At 47.0% G+C, this 24,256-nt stretch overlaps 1 long non-coding RNA gene across 2 annotated transcripts; it reads right to left on the reverse strand.

Annotated features, from left to right (window-relative positions):
* Window positions 1–1,320: 1,320 nt before the first annotated feature.
* On the reverse strand, window positions 1,321–23,927 carry LOC140626177 (uncharacterized). 2 transcript variants are annotated; one of them, XR_012025376.1, is made up of 4 exons: window positions 21,667–23,927; window positions 19,520–19,660; window positions 4,509–4,585; window positions 1,321–1,679 (listed from the first exon to the last, which is right to left on the reverse strand). It is a non-coding gene; the product is annotated as an uncharacterized lncRNA (long non-coding RNA). The 2 variants fall into 2 exon arrangements; XR_012025375.1 differs by having other exon boundaries at window positions 19,459–19,660.
* Window positions 23,928–24,256: the final 329 nt, after the last annotated feature.

Raw genomic sequence — 24,256 nt, forward strand, 5'->3', positions numbered from 1 at the left:
CACTCAGCAACCACCTGTTTTTATTATTGTCTTTATGGGCAACAATGATCATTTTTAAGCTATTTATTTATTTATTTATTTATTTATTTATTTATTTATTTAAGAGAGAGAGAGAGCGAGCATGTACACGTGTGTGCAGGGAGAGAGACATGGGGAAAAGGGAGAGAATCTCAAGTAGACTCTCACTGAGCTCGAAGCCCAACATGGGGCTCGATCTCACGACCCTGAGATCATGACCTGAGCCGAAATCAAGAGTCAGATGCTCAATCAACTGAGCCCCCCTGGTGCCCCAACAATGCTATTTTTAAAAGTGTATAGAAATCAATAGTAAACAGGGGCCGTATATATATTATTGGATAGTTTTCAATGTATTTGCAATACATTTTTAATTATGAACATTATATTTTCAATTGCCTTTTTTGTTGGGTGTTTTGGCTCCTCTCAAAGGGCTGGGCTGAACCAAGGTAGGGTCAATGCTCGAGGGGACAGGATTGGATTGGAAAGGTCTTGGGACCAAATATCACCAGAATGGTGTACACTCAGGCAACCTGAAAGTGCAGGCAGGATAGAGCCAACGTTGCTCTTAGAGAATCCAAGTACACGCCAGAGACCACACAGCACTTTGCAGCAGATCCACAAAAAGAAGAAAGGATGGAAATCAGAAAACAACGGACCACTGGCTGTGATTAAAAGAGTCCAACTAAGGTGTCACAATTCAGGAGCGGGGGGTGGGGGGGGTGGGGTGGGGGGTGGGATCAGCATGAATTTGTCAAGGTGGGAAAGTGGTGTCTTCATGTGGTGTCCGTACCAGACGTGAGCAGAAGGAGAGTTTGATGTTGCTTACAGAGTGGGCACCAGGGGGTCCCTCCCACTCAGAGGCCCTGGGTAAACAGGATGGGGAAGAGATTTGGTAGGGGACGGAGTCCAATAGGAACATGCACCATTTTTCTCCGCAGGCTTGTCATCACTTGCTTTCAATCCTACAAAGAGTTTTAATGTGGGGTGAGAAGCAGTGTAAACATTTAATAAATGTTGGGTCCTTGCCATTTGTAATTTTTTTTAGATTTTATTTATTTATTCATGCCAGACTCAGAGAGAGAGGCAGAGACATAGGCAGAGGGAGAAGCAAGCTCCCTGCAGGAAGCCTGATACGGAACTCGATCCCAGGACCCCAGGATCATGACCTGAGCTGAAGGTAGACGCTCAACCAATGAGGCACCCAGGTGTCCCATATAGGTAATTATACAAAAGCAAAAGTCATTTTTCTGGAGAAAAATGGCAACTTTATATAAAATGGGCAGTCTAAATAACATCTTAAGTAATTCAAAAATGAAATAAACAGATAACCAGACATGGAGAAGGCAGTGCTTACAGAGCCTCAAATGGGTTGTCTACACCCATTTTTTTTGTCCAGCAAGTACTGATACCTCTCTAAACATGCATCTTTGCTAGATAATTCTACTAACCTTCTCTCTGCTGCTTTCACAGACACACAATCCTTCCTCTCTCCCCAGCCAAGAGAACACTGCCCATGGCCAGGTTTAAGTGCAGAGGTCTACAGAGGCAGTCCCCTCCAGGGGTCCCCCTCTTGCTCAGCACTGGCAGTCAGTTGGGACTGGTGGCATCTCAGGACCTTATCAGTGCAGCTCAGGAGGCAGGATGAAGTGACTTCACCGGGCCTGGAGAAGAATCGCTAATCAGGATGGTTCCAGAGCATCTCTTCAGATGCTTAATAATAAATGTTTCTGTGGGGGTGCCCTCCCCCTGATTCTGACATGAGGAAGGATGACAAAATCAAGGCTGACACCCTGATGACAGAAATACTGCCTCTGACCCCAGCTATACTCCAGCAATTGGTTTCTACACAGCCTGTTTAAAGAAGGACACATGACAAATCTCTCAAAGGTCAGTGGAAACAGGCACAATCTGCTTTAAAATCTCAGTAAAGAAAAAAAAAAGCCCCACAGAGTAAGAGAACATACAAGATTAATGATCTCCTCACAGTGCAGGGAGAAGTCAACACCAGCTGGGGATACATCTGTCAGAGGCAATGAACGCCATGAGCAAAGGCTGTTGATAAGTTCATTTGGGGCAGAATTTGAAATAAGATTTATTAGATGCACACGGCACAGAGTATCACTCTTTGCAGAGTATAAGGACCTCCAGGATACTCATGGTCCACCTACAGAATTCAAATTTTTTTGGCTTCTTATTTTATTTTGACCTGTACCCTTGTTGCCATACAACTCAAAGGATACAAAGTAGAAAAATTATTAATATTTGGGTTTTTTTTAAAGAGTGATAATGGAAATGTGTTTGTAATATGCATTTTAAGAATAAAATCCTCTCAAAAAGTCAACTTCTTATTTACAAGGACATTTGTTTATTCAAATATTTTAGAGGTTGAAATAAACCAACTGTACACTCTTGTGATGCAATGCATAATATATTCATGATATCGAAACAGAAGTTGATGGGAGATTCTAGTTTCAGTTTTGTTGATATGTTGGACGGCGCACATTCTCAACTTCCCCACTGTGTAAGGCCAAAATCTCCATAAATGGTGGCATGATTTCCCATAAAGAGAAAATAAATTCAAACTATGTTATGTGATGCAATTGATTTTGAAATATTCTTCCCAGACATTAGACTGAATCAACTTTAGAAATTAAACCCACAAAAAAGAAAAATTAAACCCACAAATAACCTAATAAAGCTAGGGTTTGAATCTATAAGTCATCTAAATGTAGACAGCATTTCACTTCCTTCCCCAAACCTCTTAAAAAAGTTGATAGTGTTCAGCACAGAGAATGGCCTTAGCTTCCCCTCTCCCTGCGTATCCTCGTGATCACAGGTGGTTAAGAAACAAAAAGTTCATCACCCAAAAAGGAAAGTGGAAGACAGCAAGAGGACGAAGATTACCCACAACTAGGGCAGCTCTGCCTAGCTGAGGGCCAGTTAAAGACCTGGAATCTTTGGGTGTTAGAAGTGGATAATCAGTTGGAGATTCGGTGCAGGGCAGCAAAATCAAGGCATCCACATCACCCAGCTGGCTTATGGATCGGAGTCCAGTATGGCTAATTCCTCTCCCAAACAGAACAAAAGCAAAAATACAGACTGTGGCTAGGGGATCTGCAAATCATGAGTCAGCTCTAGCCCCAACTACATGTCAGAAAACAGACAACAGAAACACAAATGAATTAAGAGGCCTTCTCAGTAATAATAAGCATAATTAAATCTCAAGTTTAAGATTTTTGTCCAAAGAGTTGTTTGTTTGTTTGTTTTGTAATGGCAACAAGAGGGAATGACCTTATACTTAAGAAATGAGGAGTACTACAACTCGTGTATGGACACAAGTATCCGCTAAAACCAGGTAGCTGGGGCGGGGGATGGGAGGATGCAGTGCCTGGGTGGCTCAGTCAGTTAAGTGTCCGACTCTTGGTTTCAACTCAGGTGATGATCTCAGGGTCATGAGACCGAGCTCCGCCTGGGCTCTGTGCTCAGCACGGAGTCTGCCTGAGATTCCCTCTCCTTCTGCCCCTCCCCCTTGCTCACGTGTGCATGTACTCTCTCTCCCTCTCTCTCTAAAATAAGTCAATAAAATCTTAAAAAAAAACAAAAACAGGTATCTAGGTGTTTTTGACCTGAAATTTGTATTGCAAAATGAGAAAAAGAGGGACTTTCTAAAATACCTATAGTTCCCAGATCTTGGGGAGAAAGTTTTTTGGAGAAGCTTCAGATAATATCTTCTTCTTATAAAATATGAGTTAAAGGTATAAGTGGAATGTGTGTGTACATGTAGATGTGTGTACATGTGGACATATGTGTGCGTGTGGATGTTGAGTGTGTGTGTACAGAGAGAGCTGCTTCTCTTGGCAGCATGTCCCCTTTCTCTTTCCATCTCTGTATTTCTGTCTGGACACAACAGGCCATCGCTTCCCTCCTACACCACCAGGCCTGCTTCAACCTCTCATCATTGGCTACAATGAACTGGGCAAAATGAACTTTAATCTATTTTTGTATTTGAATATTTTTTACAGAATCTCACTCCCCCTATGTTTTTGTCTCCCTGTGGCTGCAGGAGACTTTCATAGAGATTGGGTTCTCTCCCTTCTCTGTTCTGCTGAGACCACACCATGACATCCTTATAGTGGGGATGAAATTAACTTGTCCTCATTAGAAAAGAAAAAAATTACCAAATGTTGAAACTTTCGTGTTTTGTTGACATACATGATGGTTGTGGTTTCTCCAGAGCTCACTTTCTCAAGTCACACTGACCTTTGCATGCCCACCTGCACACCTGCCCATCAGCTGGAAAGGAAGGATATGCTCAGCTGTCCCCTGGTGATGGCAACGAATATGTGAAGCATAACAAAAGGCGTTCCCCCCAAAGAGAAGCACTGGGATGGGAAGGGGGGGCTTTCAGGCATAGCGCCATGAGGTGTTATCATCATATTTCCAATTTTAAAAATCAATCCTGTCCAAAATTGTGAAGATTTTCTTTCTACCTCAGTTTTCTTATGTGTAGTCTAGTCCTTTCTCCCAAAGCATGTACCTGTTGGTGGATCCTTGCTTCAAGAATTAGCTTGAAGAAAAAAACAATGCATATACATATATTAAATATATATATAAGAGAATATACATTTCTCCATTTTCAAAGTATTATAAGTAGAGACTGATGGGCTTTGCAGAGAAAGCTGTGCAGATGTGCTATCTTCTCACAAAGAGATGAGGCTACAAAGCAAACCCCAAATATCAGTCGCTTGATACAATATTGGTTTATTCCTTGTTCACATCACATGCAAGGCAGATCAGTGGCTTGATGCCATGAGGTGACTCAGGCAGGAATCTCATCTCTCTTCTTCTTGCATTGTCACCATCTTAAACATGAGTCGTACCAAACTGTCACAGAAGGAGAGCATGGACCATTGCACACAGGGTTTCATGCCAGGCCTAGAAGCCACTGAAATCTCTCTTCCTGCCACATTTCATTGGCCAGAATCCACTCATGGGTCCCCACATAACTACAGGGGCAGTGGGGAAATGCATCCTCCCAGTGTGCCGGGAAGAGAAAACACAATTGAAATGTAGCCAATCTCTGTCCTAGGTGATGTTTCCTTCAGTCTATTAAGTTACTAAACTTTGAGTGTGCTAAATAAGCTTGGTAAAAAAAAAAAAAAAAAAGAAAGGAGGAAAGAATAAAAGAAGGAAGAGAACGAGAGAATAAGAAGAAAGAAAGAAAGAAAGAAAGAAAGAAAGAGAAAGAAAGAAAGAAAGAAAGAAAGAAAGAAAGAAAGAAAGAAAGAAAGAAAGAAGGAAGGAAGGAAGGAAGGAAGGAAGGAAGGAAGGAAGGAAGGAAGATGAAAGGAAGAAAGAAAGGAAGGGAGGGAGGAAGGAGGAAGCTAAACAAAACTTTTGTTAGTCTGATTCAATCAGGCCTTCGATTGGACTTAACATCCCCAAAGGCCAGACCCAGTGACAGCTAAATCAAGGTGCAAACACCCACTCTACAGACCCAAGAAGTAACTTTTTGTTCCAAAGTACATGGAAGTCTCAGTTCACAGGAACCGTTGTACCCAAGGAGCGTGCCAAGATATGAAGGTGCTCTTGGGAGACTATGGCAGTCGAGCCTGGAGGAGTGTATCCACCACAGGGCCCTGGCTGAGAAAGAAGGAAAAAGCCTTGGGAATTATTCTGCAAGCGCAGCATTCCTTAGTGAATTAGGACCAGGGCTTTAGGAAGGAAGTTAGATTAGACGTGTCTACTGAAAGGTGTGGGCATCCAGGACCATCCTTGGCAGGGTCAGGGACTCCAGCAAGGACCAAATCACACTGTGGACGCCCAGACATGACATGTGCTCCTCCTGTGTCTCCCACCCGAGGGGAGGGTGCCATCATCCGCCCAGTTGCCTGAGCCTTCACTCTCCCCAGCAGAGCCTCCACCCCTCTGATTCCACCTCCAGTGCTCGCTCTCTCTCTCTCTCTCTCTCTCTCTCTCGCATTCAGCCTACTTACCCCACTGCCATGGCCTTAGTCCAGGCTCAGCATGGGCCCCTGGACTTCTGTAATAACCTCTTACCTGATCTCCCACCTCTAGCTCATCTCACCTCACCCCTTTTATGCTTCCTGCTACAATCAAGAGTATTCTTTCTAACTTATAAAGCTGATCATGTCAACCCCCACTTAGAACCTTGTAATAGACCCCGTGGCCTCTCGAACGAACTAGGGTCCCTGGTGTGACCAACAGGCCTCACATCATCTGTTCCTTGCTTGGTCCTCCAGCATCACCCCCACCACTGCGCCTTCTCCCCAACACCCCCTTTGCACATTATACTCAGCCAAATGTTACCACTGAAGGTTCCCAGAGAAGCACAAGTCCATCTTCCCCCAAAATGGACTCATCTCCTCTATGTGCTTCCGTCTCCTGCCCCCTTGCAACCTCTCCATTTCCCACATCACTTTACACTGTCTCTGATGAGGCAGAGGGTGTAATTTCCTCTCTGGCAAAGCAGGATTATTTGAACATGGTGCCACCATTCATCTGACCAGACTTAGCATCAAAGCTCTAGGCCATTGTGGGGTCAGCGCTGGGGTCAAAGCATAGCTTTTTTTTTTTTTTTTCTAAGATTTTATTAATTTATTCATGAGAGACACACAGAGAGAGAGGCAGAGACACAGGCAGAGGGAGAAGCAGGCTTCCTGCAGGAAGCCCAATGTGGAAATTGATCCTGGGACTCTGAGATCATGTCCTGAGCCAAAGGCAGACGCTCAACCGCTGAGCCACCCAGGTGTCCCACATAGCTATTTTTTTTTTAAAGATTTTATTTACCTACTCATGAGAGACACAGAGAGAGAGAGAGAGGTGGAGACACAGGCAGAGGGAGAAGCAGGCTCCCTGTGGGGAGCCTGATGCAGAACTCGATCCCAGGACCCCAGGATCATGACCTGAGCCAAAGGAAGATGATCAACCACTGAGCCACCCAGTCATGTCCAAAGCACAGCCATTAAGAGGAGTATGTCTTCTCTCATATAGACTAGCCCGAGGGTCCTGCCAGAGAAGCACTCCATAGAGCAGCCCCTAGTACTATTATGTGTTGAGAAGCACAGGTTGCCCTGGCATCACTGGTGGAGACAGACCTCACTGAAATGGAGGTACCCAAGGGTCAGGGGCCTCTTGCCCTTGTCTCCTTTTCCATGGACCTGTTCCCATCTCAACCATCCCTCCCAGAAGCCTTCAGGAGCCAGAGCAAAGGGGGACACCCTCAACAGCCAGCTACTGCCTGGTGAGGCAGTTCACAATCTCAAAGTCTTCTGACTGGAACTGTCATCCCATAGGGAAGCTTATCATGCTCTGAAGGAGAAGGCCTGGGCCCCAAGCAGGGGAAGGGCTCCAAAGAGGCTGGGGAATAGCAGCAAGGAGGGCACAGGGATGAGAGCTTGAAGAATCGAGAACACTCTGAAAACAGAACCAGTGAATCCTCTGCTGGTGGCCCCAGGAGGGTCTGAGAGCTGACCTCCATGCTCAGTGAAGGGAGTTGCACCATGTATGTGGGACTTTCTCAGGGGGGGCCAAAGCCAGGTTTGTGACCTCAAGCCTATCATCACCAGCAGGCTGAGTAAGTGGAGGAGAGGGTCTCTGGATGCCGGGGGTGTGGAAGGCTGTGTTCCCTGCTCCCCAGCAGGAAGGGGAGGAGGTTCCCTGCTCTTTCTCCCTTCCAGAGGCCAGATGAAGGGCCTGTAAGGAAGTGTTTGAGGAGCCTGATGAGACCCTGTCTGACTGATGCCTGACCCCTGCCCGCAGCAGTCTGAAAATCAAAGTCCCACCAGAAGTGCCTTGAGGGCAAGGGGAGAAGTGGGCAGCACTGGGAGCAGTCTGCTCTCCTAGACCATGGAGGAGTGAGAGAGCATTTTCCACAGACCAGAGCGGGCCCCGCAAAAGGTCATGAGACTGGAACTGCCTTGAAACAGATGCTCCCAACAGGTGTCCGGAACAGGAAGTGACCACAAGAGAAGGGTCTCTGAAGAGTAAAGCTTCAGAAGCAGTAGCTGGGAGAAGCTCTGACCAGTCCAAGGGAGAACCACCTGCTCCACTGCAAAATGTGGTGACCAGAGAGCCCCACGGCAGTCCCCAGAGGGACATCAAAGAACTCACAAAAATCAGAGGTAGCTTTTGGGCCTCTGGCCCTGTCTGAGGCCAGCAAGTATGATCCCTCCTAGGCCCTGTCTCTCCTCCCTCCCTCCCTCCCTCCACCTCACCGGGCTGGCCTAGAGAGCGGAGCGGACCCCACTGTGTTACTCTCCTTGCTGCGGGCTGCCAGGCTGGAAGCTTGGAACTCTCCAAGAGTTCCAAGCATCTCTTGGAACACTGAAGCTTTGATATTAGACTCAATTGGATTAAACCTAGAAGGGAGGCTGCTCATGAAGATCCCAAACTGACCAGGAAAGCTGTAGGATCAGCTAGATATGTCACAAAGTCGAGGCAGGAAAGGCAACAGGTGGCAGGGAAGCGCCAATTTGTCCCACTTACCCTACACTGGGCTGGCTCCTTCAGTGAATTGGTCACAACCACCACACTGGGGTCCTACCCTCCACCGTCACCTACCCTTTGGTCCTTACTTGGACAAGGGAGCTCTCTGATGTCTTGGGTTGCTACTCACTTGGGTTTCTGGTAAGCTTCAATTTAGGCCAGTAAACAAGGCTGATCCACACCCTTGACTAATGTTTCTTAAAAGTTTGGCCATCCAGAGTTAGTGGGGCCACCCTGGCCTTGACCCTCCTGAAGCCACCAGGGCTACCAAAGCAGCCTTTATGATTGTGGGTGGACAACATCCATCTGTTCACATGGAGCCTTGAGACACAGCGCACGGCTTTCCAGGGGTGGGAAGGAAAAGCCAGGTCCAGGCAGACCAACATGCTGACATGTTGGGAATTTGTTTGACCTGCCTGGTGGGGGTTGTGGAGTCCAGGCACAGAGCCAAGAACTAGGAAATGTCAGGCTTTGTTGAGCAAGTCCCTCCTGTGACTGAAAGAAGCACAAGAGTTTGGAGGCCAAACAAACGGGCAACTGCTTCAAGCTGAATGAAGCCAGCAGCCCCTCTCTGACCCAGAAGCATGAGCGAAGAAAGAGTTAGTAGAGAATGAATCCCTTCCAGCGATCTCTCCCTCTGTAGTGGGGACATTACTTTTCTGTGTACATGAATTTTTCGCAATCTACATGACTAGAACCTCGGTCTTTCTCCCTATTTCATTTGCCTTCTGCAGTTTTTTTGGAGGTGGGGGCAGAACTGTTTGCACGTGCATGTGTGTGTTGGTGTATGGGTTTCTTAGGGCTGCTGTAACAAATCACTACAAACTGGGTGGCTTGAAACAACAGAAATGTATTCTCTCACGGTTCTGGAGGCAAGAGTCCCAAATCGAGGCATCGGCAGGGCTGTGCTCCCCCTCAAGGCTCGAGGGAAGGACCCTTCCTTGCCTTGTCAGCTTCTAGTGGCTCCAAGCATTCCTTGGCTGTGGTCGCTCACTCCAATCTCTGCTTCTTTTTTTTTTTTTAAGATTTTATTTTATTTAATCATGAGAGAGAATGAGAGAGAGAGAGGCACAGGCATAGGCAGAGGGAGAAGCAGGCTCCATGCAGGGAGCCTGATGTGGGACTCGATCCTGGGTCTCCAGGATCATGCCCTGGTCCGAAGGTGGCACAACACCGCTGAGCCACCTGGGCTGCCCCCCAATCTCTGTTTCTGTCTTCACGTGGCCTCCTCTCCTCTGTGTGTCTGTCCCTATCTATTCTTCTCTTTTAAGGACCCTCGTCACTGGATTTAGGGGCAATTTGGATAATCTAGGGTGATCTTATCTTGAGATCCTTAGTTACTTCTGAGACACTCTCTCGCCAAATAAGTTCCCATTTAGATTCCTGGTATCCACCTAGTGTCCATGTCCTTTTTGGGGCATAGGTGGTGTGTTTTGGGGAGTAGAATGCCATTCAACACACTCCAGAAGGCAATGTCCATACAGAACATCACAACCAGGACCTCCACACCATTGCCTCTTTGGAATCTCCAGATGTGGATCAGTTGGAAGCCTTAGGATCAAGAGGACCCACAGCGCTGCACCAAGCCCACGCCTCTGTTGGGTGGTGCACAATGGAAGCATCAATGCTTCCAAGGAGATGGAAAGCACTTCTTCTTCTTGAAGTAGGAAAATCAGGTGCTGGTGAGGAAACTAAGGCCTGTTTCTCCAGGGCCAATTCCTCAAATGGGTACCGCCCTCTTGGGAATAAAGAATGGAAAGTGCTTTGTACATTTTGAAGGGCTATGTAAATACAAGCCTTCTTTATACCATCCTGTCATGATTCAGATAAAATAAATACCCACCTGCGCCTGGAGATCCCAAGGATCAGGGCCCATGGCAGCAACGACAGGGAGCCCCTACCACAGACTCAGTGTGGATATGCACAGTGCTGGCATTTTCTATGCACAACCTTTCACCATCCATTTTCCTTGTTTCTAAATGAAAATAATAACACCTGCTTCTCTGCTCGTTCTGAGAATTAAATGAGTAAACTATGTGTGTGGGACTTAAGGTCATGCAGCCAGGGCATATTCGCAGGGGACCCAGCCCCAGATCTTTCTGATGCCAGAGCTGGTGAACTTTACTACGCAGTGTTTTTTCCCTTTTCACTCAAGCAAGGGATGGTTTCTGCCAATGGGAGACTCTTCTTCAATCTTGGGTATTACCTTTTTCCCTTTTAGGTTTTCCACCTGTGCAGACTCAGTCTTTTAGAAGAATGAGGAACAGATAGATCCTCGGGGGGTTAGACTTGGTGATGTGCAAGCTATCCCTAGCAGGGTAAATCTAGCATTCTCTGGCTTCATGAGCCATGGTTTCAACCATGGTTTTAAGCCAGGGTTTACTTGTGCTTCCTGAAAGGCTTTGTAGAAAAGGGGGTGCAGGACATTAGACATCAGGCTGTTTTTCCACGTATATTTCTGAAGACCCTGTCGGGGGAGGGATGCCTGCAGAGAGGTTCAACTTGGTTGAGGGGGGTGGGATCAGAGTTGAAATAAGAACCACATGTTCATAGGAGTGAAAACTGTGGTCATAGGGGACACAGGGGAGTAGATGGTCAGGGGGATATGCCTGGTTCAAGCCCCAGCTCGTGTCCACCGACCTCCATGAGGCTGACTTCAGGGCCTTAGAGGAGGCTGGCCTGGCCACTTTTCTGGTGGCCATAGTGTAGGCTAAAGTCCTCTGTGTCCTTTAGCCAAGAATTTGAGCCAGTGACTTGGGGGTGAGATGTTATGCATATTCTTTTAAGAATAAAGAGTTGCTAAGTAAACCTGCCTGATGCCCAAATGTCCCAGACTCTCTTACCTACATGAGTCATATGCTCAATAGCACCTTGAAAACAGTGGTCTAAGGCCTGTGTTCTAGGACTCCCTGAGTGACACTGTCCAATTCCTGTCTGCTCCTCCAGCTCACATCCAGTCACCTCTATGGTGTGGACTCTAGCTTTCCCAGAGCTTCTGTTGCTTCCAGAACCACTTTGCCCAAGCTTGAACCCCAGACCATCCCCTGATTCTAAATATAGATTGTAATGATTAACAAGGTGTTGGTGGGAGCTTTGGCTGCTCTTGGAGCCAATGGGCCAAGCTTCCTTCAGGCTCTGCTGGACACTGCTCTCCTAGGCCCTATTCTAGGACTGTGATGAAAAGCCCAAACTAGCTCCCCAAGGACCATGTCTTCCAAGTTGGAGTCCAGATGGGTCTCTTCTGAGGCTTCCATAGGAGGGGGCAGGGAGTTGTTTCTACAATGAAATCATCTGAGTTTGCAATTCTGCCCTCACAGAAGACATTTTATGTAAAATATTTAGATTCTTGTCTTAAACCACTTTATTCCAGAAGACAATCTGGAATTTATGAGCTTCATAACCAAAAAGTCCATTAAAGTGTCATTCTGCATGTAATGAATAAGTCTGTCCTCTATCTATGGAGAAAAAGAAACACTACAGATAGCTTCAAAAAGAGCAGTTCCTTTCCCTGTATTGCTGTTTCTTAAGAAATGAGAAAAAGAACTCTAGATTCCCTTGAAACACTCTATTATATGCAAAGAATGAAAGGATGGAAAGAAGGAAGAAGGGAAGGAGGGAAGTAGAGAGAAGGCTTTCGATCAATTTATATCACTTGGTCATATAGCAGTTTAGTTCGTTGATTACTCATTTATCTCTCACTACAACAAGCAACTAAAGACAGAAACTGCCTCCTAATCAATTGTATATCCCCACGTGCTTAATTAGACCTAACAGGTGGTCAGTGAAAGGTGGATGGATGGATGGATGGATGGATGGATGGACTGATGGATGGATGGACAGACAGATGGAGGCACGGATGGAAAGAAGGAACAGCGTGGGTAGATGGATGAAAGCATGGATCGATAGAAGGAACTGGATGGATGGAAAGATGCATAGATGCATGGATGAATAGATGGACAGATGAATGCATAGATGCATGGATGCACAGATGAACAGAAGGAAGGAACAGCATGTAGAAGGATGGATGGATGGATGGATGGATGGATGGATGGATGGATGGATGGACTGATGGATGAACGGATAGACTGATAGATGGATGGACAGCCAGATGGGTGGACGCATACATGCATGGATGCATAGATGGATAGAAGGAACATCATGGATGGATGATGCATGCATGCATAGATGTATGGATTGATGGATGCATGGGTGCATAGATGAACAGAGGGAAAGAACACCATGGATGGATGGATGGATGGATGGATGGATGGATGGATGGAACAACATGGATGGATGGATGGATGGATGGATGGATGGATGGAAGGATCGGTGAGAGGAAGGAAGGAATAATCACAAAATAATATGTTAAGATAGGCAATTATTTTTTCCTTCCTTTATACCATTTGAAATGAAATATAATTCTACCAGCCTTTATGCTTTTTCTGGTGATTCTCATGGATGCAGGGTATAGTGAAAGTGTACAAATTTCCAGGTTGCATTTGGGACCCTGGTATAATGTACAACCCACAAGTTCTTACCACCGGCATGAGAGGGACCAACCTGCCAGGCTGCAGATCCTGGAGGAGAAACCATGTGGAATATTTTTTAACCTTCCTTGCCTGATATCTGTCTAAGCTTTCATAGATTGAAGAGCTCTCTCACATAATGATCTCATTTGGATTCTCATGGGTGTCTGCCAGCAGTCTCCACTAGGCATCTCCAATCTGCACAGAAAGAAACTGAGGATATCCAAGTTATGTGACCCATCCAAGGTCAAGCAGCTGGAACTTGAATCTAGGTTTTTTCTCAGCCTAGGACTTATCCCATTTCACCACAAGTAGAAATACATTATTGATTTGTGTCTTCATGTCACAGAAAACAATGATCTTTGTTCACTTTTAAAGTCTCAAGAGTCTATATGGCCAAAACAGATACCAGTCACTGACTTGATGCATCAATAGTGAGGTATCAAGCTCTCTCTTGCTCCCTGGGCAATAATTCTACTTATGCTGTATTTAATGACAGTCAACAGAAAGTTGAAAGTGATCAGATCAACTGGAGAAAAAAAGTGAAGTGTTCTTGTACTGGCAATATGGAAGAGACCCTTTAAGGATACCCCTCTGAGCATCAAGCTGCTGGACACTGGACCAAGTAGTGAGGACCACACTCGTGAGTCCTTCCAGTCCACAGTGACAAGCTCATGTTTCCTTGGGCGGGTCACTGTTGAACATGCACAAGAAGAAGAGCAAGATGAAAGCAGACTCCTGGAGTGGTGCGGAGAGGGTGTATCAGGTTGGGCTTCCAGGCCGCACTGGGACAGGATCGTGGGCACCAAGAGAGAAGGGGCATGTATAGGCTACCCTTGCTTAAAGGTGAGCTGCTGTGCTTAGGTGATGCTATGCCTGCACATAATGTCACCAAGGCATGGCTTAGGGGAGAGATTTCTGTTTTCATAGAAGCAGAAGGCTACAGGAGTGAGAAATGTGCTAAAAGCCAAGCAGGGTCAACGTTCACCGCCTCCATACTGCCTACCCTCACCCAGAGCCCTAGCAGGCACTCAGGTAGCTTCCTCACGGTCTTGCCTGTAAAAGCCACTAGCCCCTTAGTCTGTGAAAAGGCAGCAGGAAGATAATGATGTGGCAGAAAGAGAAGAGGTTTCTGGGTCACACAAGCCTAGTTCGAGACTGACCCTGCAAACCACTGGCTGTCAATTTTACTCACATCGTACAACTCTGCAGAGCCCGGTTCCCTCATCTGATTGGGGGGATATAGGAGTACTCCACCTCTGAGAAGGCCAAACCCTCTCTGTAGCCTTCAAAGTATCTGGATGAGAGGAAAAGCTTCAAGCACTCACCTAAAGTCTCCTTAAACCTTTCAACACATGGAGCCCTGGCCACACCAGGTGGCTGGTCATGCCAGACAAGGTGGCAGGGGCCCCACAGTGAAACTGTTCTGCATTACAAGTAACACAAGTAAGAAATTAAGGCATGCATACAGTGACCTAACTGGTATTACGAATTAGGAATCCAATTTGCAACAAGATTTTAAAAAATCGAACTGAACATGAGAGACTCCTAACTCTGGGAAACGAACTAGGGGTGGTGGAAGAGGAGGTGGGCGGGGGGTGGGGTGACTGGGTGACGAGCACTGAGGGGGGCACTTGAGAGGATGAGCACTGGGTGTTATGCTATATGTTGGCAAATTGAACACCAATAAAAAATAAATTTATTAAAAAAAAAATCGAACTGCTGGGCAGCCCCCATGGCCCAGCGATTTGGCGCTGCCTTTGGCCCGGGGTATGATCCTGGAGACCCGGGATCGAGTCCCACATCGGGCTCCCTGCATGGAGCCTCCTTCTCCCTCTGCCTGTGTCTCTGCCTCTGTGTGTGTGTGTGTGTCTGTCTTGAATAAATAAATTTTTTAAAAAATCAAACTGCTACACTGAGCTAGCCCCACTTTGCAGTAAACTATCAGACATGACTCAGCTGAATCCTGCTTCACTAGTCTACATACTTGCTTTCTGATTATACCAAATCTTCAGATCTGTGTTTTCTTAGCAGTTCCATGACTTTTGAGGCTCCATAGAGTTCTGTGTTTAAAAAAGAAAGCAAGGGAGGGGGACAGGACGGGGAGGGGTGGGGAAGAAGGAAGACGGAAGGAAGGAAAGAAAACAGAGAAAAAAAAAAAAAAGAAAACAGAGAAAGAAAAGAAAAGCCTCTCGATTTCGTGGGGCGGCATGCTGCTCCTGCTTTCAAGTTCTCCCAATTAGCTCTAGCACATAGCTTTTCTTGGCAGCTTACTGCTTCCCATCCCAGATGGTATGGGAAAGTCTGGCTGCTGACTTTCTGGCTCTTCTTTCTTATTTCCTCTCCCATAGCTAATTTAAGAAAGTCTACATGATACCAGGACTGTCGGCCCTGCCTCACTCCCCATACCTTCGCCTTCTCCAGCCCCCCACAGCCGCATCTACGACTGGTCCCCTCCTGCCCCGGAGCCTGGATTTAACAGCAACAGGAAAATGTCAGCATCCTTGGCCACACGAGTCAGGGTGGCTCATGGAATTAAGTTACTGCTCCAGATGGGGAGCCAGTGACCCTGAACTTCTGAGCTCCTGCAAGCTCCAGGTGCCTCAAGTCTGAGCAACCCCTGCCCCTGAAGCTTGGATCCACTCCCCGAGCTGGGCCATTTGATGGCCTTGCATATGCCTGCTCCAGGGCCAGGCCTTCACCCACCCTAGGCAGGGCGGTCCTCAAGTCTGTAGAAAATAAGCCTGGCTCCTACCCCGTCCCCCTATGGAGGGCCACTCATCTCTCAACGGCCATCGGTAAGGAGACAGGATTCAACAGCCCTAGGTGGACGTGTCTATGATTAGAAGCACTGTCCGGGACCAGCATCTCTGCCTGGGGACGCTCCTAAACCACATGCTTACTTCCTTCGCTTAGCTTCCAGAATGCAGTGGCTAGCTCCCCCAGGGCAGGCAGGACAGAATCAAACCTTCTGCTGGATGGGCAGGAACCAGAGATGAGGCAAGACGCAGTCTCAGCAGTTCCTGGTGATGAACACCCAACTGGGTCCGTGGGAACCGAAAGAGAGTGACCACCTCCCCAACATTGCAGGTAATGGGACAAAACTCCTTACTGATGGCAGACAGCACAGGACACCCCTGTGGCCAGGAAGGGGCAGGGCCCCCTGAGGTTCCTGGTGGCCCAAAGCTAACAGCTATAGTTGAGCCTGGACTAGAACCTGCTCCTTTAATAAAGAAGCCTTCACTGGGGCACCTGGGTGGCCCAGTCAGTCAAACATCCGACTCTTGGTTTTGGTTCAGGTGATGATCTCAGGGTCGTGAGATCAAGCCCCGTGCCAGGCTCTACTCTGAGCAGAGAGTCTGCTTGAGATTCTCTCTCCCTCCCTCTCCCTCTGCCCCTCCACTTGTGCATGCTCTCTCTCTCCAAAAATAAATAAATAATTTTTTTTTAAAAAAAGGACCCTTTATTAATACAGCTCTGACCCATGACTCCCTTGCTTAATGACTTCTGATGGCTTCATACTGCCTGCAAAACAGCTGGCAGTGGGGATCAATACTGTGTCAGGGCTCTCCAGAGAAGCAGAATCAAGTGGTGTGCATGTGTGTATGTATGTGTGTGTGTGTGTGCATGCACATCAATACGTGGAGAGAAAAAAAAAATACGTGGAGAGAGAGGGACAGAGAGATTTTGAGCTATGGGCTCATGTGGATACAGAGGCTGACAAGTTCTAACTTTGCAGAGTGGGTCAACAGGTTGAGACCCAAAGAAGAAGCAATGTTGCAACTCAAGCCCAAAGGCACAATTTCCTCTTCCTTGGGGAAAGCTGATCTTGATTTCATTGAGACCTTCAACTAGTTAGATGAGGCTCACCCACATTATAAGGAGTAATCTGCTTTACTCAAAGTCCACTGATTTAAATGTTCATCTCATCTAAAACATAGCTTCACCAAAATATGGAGAATAGTGTTTAATCAAATATCTGGGTACCATGGCCTAGCCAAGTTCACACACGGAATTAGCCATCACAAACATGGTTCTCCAGTTTCTTTTCCCAACATAGGCCCTTCCTCTGGGCCCTCAAAGGCTAATAATTATTCCTTGGCTACACCAGGACCTGAGTAGTTTTTAGTAGACCTTGTCCATCCTGGTGCACTCCCAGAACCCTGTTTCTGTGTCTTAGCACATTTTATTGTAATGAGGTGTTTACCTGCCTATTTGTTCACTGGGGGATTTTTATACGTCCTCAAAGACATTTTCAGTGTCTTATTCATCCTCATGCTGCCAGTATCTAACACAGTAATTGGAACTCAAAGATCGTCAATGGATATTTGTGTAGCAAAAATTAGTCCAGAAAGCTAAAGACCCACAACCATGGATGAGAGCTGATGGAAATAACCATGCTCTGAGAAGGACAAGGAGATGAGAGCCCAGAAAACCGCAATGAAGTCCAGATTCACTTCTGGGTCTGGAAATCACAGAAGGCTTTATGGAGGAAATGGCATTTGCGATGCACACTGGAGAATAATGGGATTTCAACAGGTAGAGATGGGAGGGGAGGGCATTCCAGTGAATGAATGCCTTCAGTTAGAGCACAGAGGTATGTTCAGGAAAGAGGACAGAGTCTTCTTCGAACTCAGGCTACATGAAGGAGGGGTGGGTGGGGTGGGGAAGGGAGCTGGAAGGACAGCAGGGGCCAGATAATGGCATGCAGCTCTGCCTGGCTCGATAACTACCTGCATGGATTCAGATGCAGTGGTAAAGCATCAGAGGCCATCTACACCTGCAAGGGATGGGGAGTGACCTAATGGTTCCAGCTGGGCTGTCACTTTGGTCTCTGCCAGGAAAGTTATTACTGCGAGGTCACTAATGTGCCAGTCCTGAGGGGTGAGCTCACTGACGCCCGAGTGAGTTAAGCGCCAGGGGTGGGCTCGAGAGCCACCTTCAGTGCCATTCATTTGCTAACCCCAGAGGGGCCATAGATCTAACTGCTCCGGCTTCCTTTGGTGGTGTCATTTGGACACTTTCTGAAAGCAGTGAAGGAAAATGTTCCAGAAGCTGAAAACCCCAAACAAGGCCTAGGCTTTAGTCCTGGATGCAAATGCAAGCCAGCTAAAGGGTGGGTGGAAAGGCATTATGAAAGTGGGTCCTGATGCCCCTGGGAAGGCGGGCTCTGGGGCCGGGCGCTGCAGCCTGCACCTCCACAGGGGCCTGGGTGTTGGGCTCCAAAGGCCTCTGCCTCTGCAGTCTCGGGATGACCAGGACCGCGGCCTCCCCGCAGCCCGAGGACACCAGTCCCTGCCCTGCTGGGTGCAAACCCACCAGGCTCGGGCCGGCCAGACTCGGGCTCCCTCCACCCCAGAGGCGCTGTTGGCCAGCTACTTGGCGGTGCTAACTCCTCCTCTTCCCAGCCTCCGATATCCACCCCTCGTTCAGTCTCAAATATGACTGTGAAGGAAAAGCTCCCCAAACACTTGTTTCAAGTGACTTACTTGACCTTCAGCATCCAGAGAAGAGCAAGTCTCCACCACATCCCTCAACTGCTCCTCGATATTCCATCTTCAGAAGGTCTCCCTCCCCATAGCTGTTGGGAATGAGTTTCCCCCACAGCCTTGGTTTCATGCTTGCCTTTCCCGCAGGACAGAAGCTCCATGCGGCAGGGGCTGGGTGCCTGTCCTCTGGGGTCCCCCACCCCTGGTCAGCCAGGACTGCAGGTGCGCTTCCAGCACTTCAGACACCTGGGGTCCCATGTGGTGGGGGAGGGCTGGACCCAGGCCCCTGTGGGTGCCACTTGGCATCAGGCTCTGTGTCTAAACACTCAATGCCAATATTTTGGGGTCTAGGGCAAAGCCTACCCTACTGTGTGTGGCCCCAGGCAGTGAGATGGCAGGTGCTTGACTCTGGCCCCATTTTATTCCCGCCTGGGGTTGGTTGGTTGGTTGGTTGGTTGGTTGGTTGGTTGGTTGGTTGATTGATTAAGATTTTATTTATTTATTCATGAGAGAGAAAGGCAGAGACATAGGCAGAGGGAGAAGCAGGCTCCCTGCAGAGAGCCCGATGCAGGACACATCCCAGGACCCTGAGCTGAAGGCAGATGCTCAGCCACTGAGCCACCCAGGTGTCCCCTGACTGGGTTTTGAAGCCAGGCCTGCAGTGCTTTGATGTGATGGAAGCAGAGCTTTGGGGAGAAGAAAAACAGCAGAAGACCAAATATTTCTCTCGGTGAGGAAAAAATAAAATTATTTTTCCATTTAAAATAAAGGGAGAAAAAAATCCTAGTAGAAAATTAATAAATGAAAGACTTACTAAACACAGAGGTGTTTTGTTTACTCCCTACAGGCTGCATCACACAATTATTACCTCTCTTCCTTTAAAAACAAAAAACAAACAGCAACAACAACAAGGACACCTGGTCAAAAGGTAGGATGAGTTGTCTACCTTCGGTCTTACAAAGCTTTACAGAGGCAAACCTTCTCAGGAAGATCACGTGGCAGTTTCTCTGAGCTCTGCTTCTTCCAATACAACGACAGGTGGCAGGTAATTCCAAGTGCTGCACTAGAGCTCCCCCCACTCCCTAAGGTAAAGTGGTGGAACATTCCAAACTCCTCCTCCTGGAAAGAAAACCAAAGAAGGCTGATTTTTTTTTTAATAATATATTTATTTTTTATTGGTGTTCAATTTGCCAACATACAGAATAACACCCAGTGCTCATCCCGTCAAGTGCCCCCCTCAGTGCCCTTCACCCATTCACCCCCACCCCCGCCCTCCTCCCCTTCCACCACCCCTAGTTCGTTTCCCAGAGTTAGGAGTCTTCATGTTCTGTCTCCCTTTCTGATATTTCCCACACATTTCTTCTCCCTTCCCTTCTATTCCCTTTCACTATTTTTTATATTCCCCAAATGAATGAGACCATATAATTTTTGTCCTTCTCCGGTTGACTTACTTCACTCAGCATAATACCCTCCAGTTCCATCCACGTTGAAGCAAATGGTGGGTATTTGTAGTTTCTAATGGCTGAGGAATATTCCATTGTATACATAGACCACATCTTCTTTATCCATTCATCTTTCGATGGACACCGAGGCTCCTTCCACAGTTTGGCTATTGTGGACATTGCTGCTAGAAACGTCGGGGTGCAGGTGTCCCGGCGTTTCACTGCATCTGTATCTTTGGGGTAAATCCCCAGCAGTGCAATTGCTGGGTCGTAGGGCAGGTCTATTTTTAACTCTTTGAGGAACCTCCACACAGTTTTCCAGAGTGGCTGCCCCAGTTCACATTCCCACCAACAGTGTAAGAGGGTTCCCAAGAAGGCTGATTGAACAACAACAGCAACAAGGCTGGATTTTGACCCCTAAGACCGAAGGAGGGACGGGGCCCTGTGAGTGGTTAGGTCCTTCCAGCTCTGCCATCCTATACTCCGGAGCCCTCAGTGTGAGGGTGACCACCCAGGTGCTAGAACAGGAGGTGCAGATCCTTTCTGAGTTACACCAGGCACTGCATCATCTGACTTAGCCTTTACTACAGCCCCGTAGGTTAAAGAGGTACCACGATTATCTCCAGTGTCTGCATAAGAACACAGGGCCCAGAGAGGTTAAGGAACTTGTCCAAGCTCACACAGCTAGCAGAATTAGAACCCAGGACTGTCCATGTCCAGAGCTAGAGATCAAACCCTCTCTATCTGCCTCATGCTCCTTTCTGCCCAAGCCCTGCCAATGGGCCACTCAGGAATGGGAGGGACAGGGCAGGGAACATGGCTCAGCAGAATAGTCAGAGCCTAAGTGTAAGGAGAGAAACAGGGACACAGATTCGGGCAACCCATCCCCCATTCATTCCTCCGGCAATGACACCAAAGTTAACAGCACTCCACTGAGTACCCCTGGGGAGGACCCCCTCATTCTATGACTCCAGCTAGCCATAGATAACCTTTCGCTTAAATACCAGAGTCCCCCTTTAACTGTGATGTCTCTTCCCACAGTTTCCAGGCATCCACTGAGGGTCTTGGCATGAATCCTCAGTAGATAAGGGGGGGACCTGCTGTATTCTGGGTTTCACAAATGTAAAACCAACACATCCAGCCTAGTGAGACCCGGCATAAGAGAACCAATTTGGTACGTGTGACTCTCTCTTTCCGTCTGTGCTGGAGCATGCAGGGAAACAGGCCACATTCTCCTAAGGATGCTGTTTTTCTTCACCTTCTCTACTCTTCTCTCTTGAGCTACCTGGACAGTTAAAGGGCCAGGGCTTGTCAGGAACAAAAGAAGAATGGAGGAGTGTCATTTGTAGATGTTTAATCACTTCTGAAGCCCTGTTGAAAAGGCCAGTGCATAAATCTGCAGCCTTTGGCCAGGCCGAGTGGTTCGCCTGTTTCTAGATACTCTGGCCAGAGAGCTGACAAATCCCGGCCTCTGCTTGGTGATGTGTTGAGCTGCCCCAAGTCAGATGCATCTTCTTCCTCACTGAACAGAACATTCACTGTCAAGGGGTTCCCAATCTGACAGGCAGCATTTGTGGAAAATCAAGCAGAAGGAACACAGGGCCTCACACTTGGCATCTTTGTTTTCATTAGTCAAGAGAGGAAGTGCCTCCATTTGTACAATTCAACCTGCGCAAGACTTACTTTCAACCCATTTCCTGAGTCGCTCGTTTTCTACATTGCTTTTATTACTTTCCAAAAGCTTGGAGGGAGGAGAAGCAAAATCTTCCATCAGCTGTCTGGGTATGGGTTACACGATAGCTGGCAGCCTTCTTCCTGGCGGGGCGGTGGGAAGGCAAAGAGTGGTTTCTCATTACTGAGAGCAGTGGGGTGTCAGGATGGCTCAGTTGCTGGCGGTACTTTAACCAGAGACCGAAGTCTCAGAAATCACCTTGCCTGTGTACACCATTAATCCCTAATGAGAAAACAGCATTTACTTATTCCACGTCGTCTCGGGGGAACACTACCGCAGAACATCTATCCCAATGCACAGAATCAGAACGCCTACTTTTGAACAACCACCTCTTGCCTTGTAGTGGGTTCAGCTGTATGCTGTTCCCGGGGCTGCTCCAGTCCTGCACCCCACCTCCTCTCGGTGGAAATGTACCAGGCTAGAGCTGATGCCTTCTCTCTGCTATAAGTTGAAAGCATTAAACAGCATAAGAGAAAGGAGAACTTTGGAGAAAGAGTAAGCAGCTGCCAGGACAATTCATGTAAGAGTCACACCCCCAAATACTGGTGTACCCCCAAGATCTACAAAACCTATTTCTACATCAGCAGTTGAATTGCTTGTGAAAGCCTTTGCACAAATAAATGCTGACCAGGAAACATCAGCTCACAGCAGGAAAAAAATATTCTTAAGGGGCATGGGATGAGCCACAGATAAAGAGAAATAACTCATAGCACTGTATTCACCAGACCTTTCCTTGTGCTGCCTTGAGTGAGTTAATGATGAAGTGAATTTAAATATTCATTTGTAGCAGACATCTACTTTTTGTTTACGATGCATGACTTCCTTTGGGGAAATGCAGGTCCTCACCCTCTGTGATTTCCCAGAGGGGCATTCCTGTAATCCAGCCTCCCAGTGGCCTCCAAAGATCCTGCCTCTTGGGTTCGCACCCTCATGTAGCCCCACCCAGAGTTGGCCTGTGTGACCAACAGAATATAGCAGAGATGATGTATGTCACTTCCAAGATTAGGTTGTAAAAGATTGCAGTGCCACACTGCACTCTCACCTCTGTTCCTTTCCTCTCCAGTTTCTCTCTTAGATCAGTCACTCTGGGGAAGCTAGCTGCCATGTGCCTACGGAGAAGCCATGTGGTGAGCTACCCAACAGCCCACGAGAAATGATGCCTACAAGCCACCACATGGCTGAGCTTGGAAGTGGATCTTCTATATGTTGGCAAATTGAACACCAATAAAATATAAATTTAAAAAAAAAAAAAAAAGAAGTGGATCTTTCAGCCCCAGGTGAGCCTTGGGAAGACATCAGCTTGACTGCAGCCTTGTGACAGACCCTGAGCCAGAACAGCCCAACCACAGCACTCCCAGATTCCTGTCCCACAGAAATCATTTGCCATAATAAATGCGTTAAGCTGCTAAGTTTTGGAGTAATTTGCTGAGAGGCAATAGACAACTAATACGTTGACCAATCAGATTATGCCAGGCTCCCAAATGCATCGAACACTGTGATCGGTCCAGAAGTAGAAACACAACCTACACAGAGCCAATCAGAATCCTTTTCAAGAGCTGATATAGAGACTAGGTGACAGGCCATTTTCTTTGGAATCTCAACCAGAAGCCGTACTATCCTCTCTAGGGGACATTTGAAAGTTTGGAGGAGGGGGATAAATTTAGTAGTCACGATGTGTGGAAGCACTACTGGCATTTGATGGGACATGGAACAGCCCCATACAGTAAAGAATTACCAATTCCAAATTGTCAATACCTCCACATTGAGAAACCCTGGGCTAGAACCTTCAGTGGCTTTATTCTTCATTTATTTAGGCAGGCCCCATGGAGAGATCTATGATAACGAAGTAAATCTGGATGTCTGCAGAAACCAAGATTCTTTTCGAAAGAAAGAGTCCTGATGATAAAATCATTCCCTGAACCCACTCATACCTGAAGCCAGAAGTCATACCCTTTGATCTTCCTAACTACACAAGCAGATAAATTTTCTTTTATGCCCAAAAAAGAGGTCAAATTGGATTATTGATGTTTGCCACCAAAGGAAGCATGATTGGGTCATCATTCAACCACCTATTCATACCAATAATACTTATTGAACCTTTACTATATGTAAGCCACTGATTTATATCCTGGGGATACACAGTTAAAAATGGCACATTCCAGAATGACAAGGAATCAACTAAGAATTACAATACAGAGTGATATGAGATATTTATACACGCCTACCCTTTTTTTTTTTTTTTTAATGCTAAGAAAATACAAAAGAAGAAAATCAGCTCAGTCTAATGGTAGGAGGAGGTAGTCAGGGAAGATCGAGCCCGGATATTAAAGGAAAGTGATTAGTTCTAAAGGACTGTTTAGGAATGCCAGCAGAGAGGGTTGAGGAGCCCTGCTCCATAAACAACAAGTGACTCATTGCACAGACCAAAGCTTTTAATATAACCTAGTCCTGGCTATTGAGGCTGAGATCACAGTGATTCAAGATTCACTTACCAGCCATTTGGGAAAGCACGAAGCAATAAGACAAAATAGCATTGATCCA

This window comes from Canis lupus, chromosome 37 (genome assembly GCF_048164855.1).
Source record: "Canis lupus baileyi chromosome 37, mCanLup2.hap1, whole genome shotgun sequence".
NCBI lineage: Eukaryota > Metazoa > Chordata > Mammalia > Carnivora > Canidae > Canis > Canis lupus.